At 43.0% G+C, this 3603-nt stretch overlaps 1 non-coding gene across 1 annotated transcript; it reads right to left on the bottom strand.

Annotated features, from left to right (window-relative positions):
• Positions 1-2682: 2682 nt before the first annotated feature.
• On the bottom strand, positions 2683-2754 carry TRNAN-GUU. Its single transcript has one exon. It is a non-coding gene; the product is annotated as a tRNA-Asn (tRNA).
• Between the last annotated feature and the right edge of the window lie 849 nt (positions 2755-3603).

Here is a 3603-nt window from a genome sequence, read left to right as displayed (position 1 = left end):
TGGGTGGATGCTAACCCGCCGGACCAAGATCCTGTACAGGACCCAATCGTATAGTACCATAACTCCATGATCCTCAATCCTTCAATGAATTCTGACGATGATGATGACATGGAAGAAGTTCAACAGCCTTTGGTGCAAGTTCATCCAGCAGGCCCTCTAGACCCTATTAATTTGGGCATTGTCAGGGTTTTTTATGGTCCAGTGCTCCCGCCAGCAATGATTTGAGAAAGATCCTTCAAGTCTTTGATGCTAGAGTTCTTCATCAAAAATGTTCCAAGCAGCCTGCCAGGTCTTTGCTTCCCACCCGTGCCTGTTAAGATGAGCTCCCCCTTTTGGAGCAACACTGGCAATCCCGGGCCTACGATAAGTCTGATTTCTGCATACAGCCATGCTCCTCTGTTGTTCTTGAAGAGATACCAGATGATCTGCAGGACCCTGTCTCTCAAGCGATAAATCTCTCCCAGGACGACTTTCAGTTCACATCTATCACCCCCTCGCCCTTGGGAAAAAGACCAAGACAAACGCGCCGCTCCAAGCGAGATGTTCAGATTGTTGAGGAGTTGACCGATTTTTCTGTCAGAAGGATGACACGCAGCTGTGCAAGAAGGACTGGCATGAAGCCCACCTCTGCAATTCCTGTGAAGCCTACGCCTCTCCGTCGCCCCAAGGCCAAGAAGCTCAAGCTGGACGAAGAGGCAGGGCAAGACATTCCTCTTCCACCTCCGACGCCCATAGCTACAATGCAGGCAATCGGTGCATCACTTGGGATCGCTCCGGAGGAGTTATCAGTGGAGAAGCTTATGGCTTCTCCTAAACAAGCTCCACAAGACGACAGTTCTCATGATGAGTGAACTACAAAGTTATTTGAGGGGACCATGGAAACACCTGGTCGTTTGTTCTTTTGGTTTAAATTTGTCTTATGTTGCTCTGAACTTGTCTGATGTGGCTGTGTGTTACTCTGCGGCACTTATAACTGAGCTGTTAAGCAGCGCAGTTCGACTCTATTATCTTTTGTTAGTTATCTATGGAGACTACATCGTTTCGTAATTGGAATGTGTTGTGCTGGAATGTGCGAGGCCTGAACTCTGACGCTCGACAGCGTGACATTAGAGCTAAGATAGAGGAGAGTCACTGCTCCATAATTTGTTTGCAGGAAACTAAGTGTGAGCAGTTTGACATTAGGAAGATTCGGTCCTTCTGCCCTAAGCGTTTTGATCAATTTGCTTTCTCTCCTTCTGTGGGTGTTTCTGGTGGAATCTTGGTCATCTTGATATTGATTGAGTTGGAGGGAGTCAGAGACTACCACGGAATCCTTCCATAGTCACCCCGGTGACCTTCGTCACCAAAGCGTCACGACAGTTTCCAAGACCCCTCATATAATCTCCAGTGGGGATCAGTCGGAGCACGTAGGAATGCCGACCAAAAAGTTAAGGATCAGTAGTTCTTTTTCGAAATCGATTTCGAAAAAGAATGGATTCGGTCTTATACATACGCGAGGAAGGTAATCAGAAAAGAGAGAAGACGAGTTCTTCTTTCTTTTATCACTTAGGAGCCGTGCGAGATGAAAGTCTCATGCATGGTTTTGCATGAGAGAAAGAAGCGAGGAATCCTATTTTTGACTCTGAGCACTTGCCATTCGTTGGTTATTAGAAGCATCCCAAAAGCGTCCGGGTCGAAATATGGCTTTCAAATTAAGTTCCGAATTAGTAGATGCTGCCAAAGGGAGTGGGGGTGCCATACGCAAAAAGGAAGCAACTCATAGAATGGCAGAGTTTGCCGAGTTCCTTAGAGAGAGTTGTCTCGCGCCCCTAGGTATTCTCTACCTACCCACCTGTGTCGGTTTCGGGTACAGGTACCCTTTTGTTGAAGGTCGTTCGAGCTTTTCCTGGGAGTATGGCATCAGTTACATACTTCAGTGTCTAGTAGATAGAAACAAGAAAATCAGAAGAATCTTTCTCTCTATTCACTATCATTCTGCGTCTTCGACTTCTATTAGTTTGTTTTCTTCTTTAATGCAATAGCTATAGTTTGATATAAGAATCCATTTCTCAAAGTAATGGAAACCATTCTCTTATAGGAAATGGTTCGAAAATCGCTATTCCACCTTTTAGGTATCGTGAAAAGTGATACCTGTGAAGATCGTGCATTTCAGTCAAATTCAGATCCGTTTTTCGAGTCCATGATATAATATAATTATAATATAGGTTCTTTATCTTTTTTAAAAATGACATTAGAAATGATAATGATTATGAAATAAAAAACTCATATCATAATTTTTTTTCATTATTGTGAATCCACTCCAATCGAATATTGAATAATCAAATTCGTTTCATCTAGGAAAAGAACCTAAAAATATTCCTTGACTTGAATAAAATCTGGAGTTGTGTTGTATAAGTGAGCATGAATTTCTTATCATTCAATGAGCATCTTGTATTTCATAAAAAATGGGGGTTATATAATCCTTACGTAAGGGCCAGCCTATCCAACTTTCAGGCATTAGGATACGTTTAAGGCGCGGATGATTATCATAAGAGATTCCCACCATATCATAAGATTCACGTTCTTGAAAATCGGCACTTCTCCAAATCCAGAAGGTTACCTACTCCTAAGGGTCAAAGCAAGCCCTTTAATTCAATTATTTATTCTTACATTAAAATTCTTACATTAAAGAATGAATAAAATCTCCCCAAGTAGGATTCGAACCTACGACCAGTCAGTTAACAGCCGACCACTCTACCACTGAGCTACTAAGGAACAAGGGGGGATTCGACCTCCTAGAGTTCAACTCCCGCTCTCAACCCATGAACAATATGAGTCTGAAGCTCCTTTCCTGACTCTTTGATCTTAAGAATGCTGGTTTTAAGAACGAGTGATTGCCCTTCTCCGACCCTTACTGCCCAACCGGAGAGCGGGCGGCTAATGTGTTCCACTTATTGAACAGGGTCTATGGTCGGTCCGTGACCCCTGGACACCGAGGGCGTCCTTGGGGTGATCTGGTGATTTCATTATGGGGCAGCTCATGATCTTCATATCGATCTATTATCCACCTCTATATCTATTCTTTCTTAGCTAAACAGGTGGAAGATCTATCCAATTTGGTTATATTATATCATGGCTTGGAGGTCGCACATTCTCCTTGTGGATATTTGGTATCTCAGATCAAATAACGTCATGACTTGATCACTCGAGCTCAACTCAATGATGAGAAGACTGTTGACACTCCCTTGGAGCTTTACGTTAAACTCCGTCCGATTGATGGCTCACCATTATCTGATCCGACGCAATACAGACAGTAGGTCGGCAGTTTGGTTTATCTGACGATCTCTTGCCCATATGGCTTTTCCTAAGAGAGATACTATTGTTTCTGGTACAAAAGTTCCTATATGAATGGGAAATGCCCTACCTTTGAGTGCGGTTTGAACTATTGATTTACGTAATTGGAAGTAACCAATTAGGTTTACGACGAAACCTAGAAATCAATCACTGATCCAGTTTGACTACCTCTACGGGATAGACCTCAACAGAAAACTGTTGAGTAACGGCAGCAAGTGATTGAGTTCAGTAGTTCCTCATAGAAAATTATTGGCTCTAGAGATATGGTAA

This window comes from Triticum urartu, chromosome 3 (assembly GCF_003073215.2).
Source record: "Triticum urartu cultivar G1812 chromosome 3, Tu2.1, whole genome shotgun sequence".
NCBI lineage: Eukaryota > Viridiplantae > Streptophyta > Magnoliopsida > Poales > Poaceae > Triticum > Triticum urartu.
This window is presented reverse-complemented; position numbering and strand designations above follow the sequence as displayed.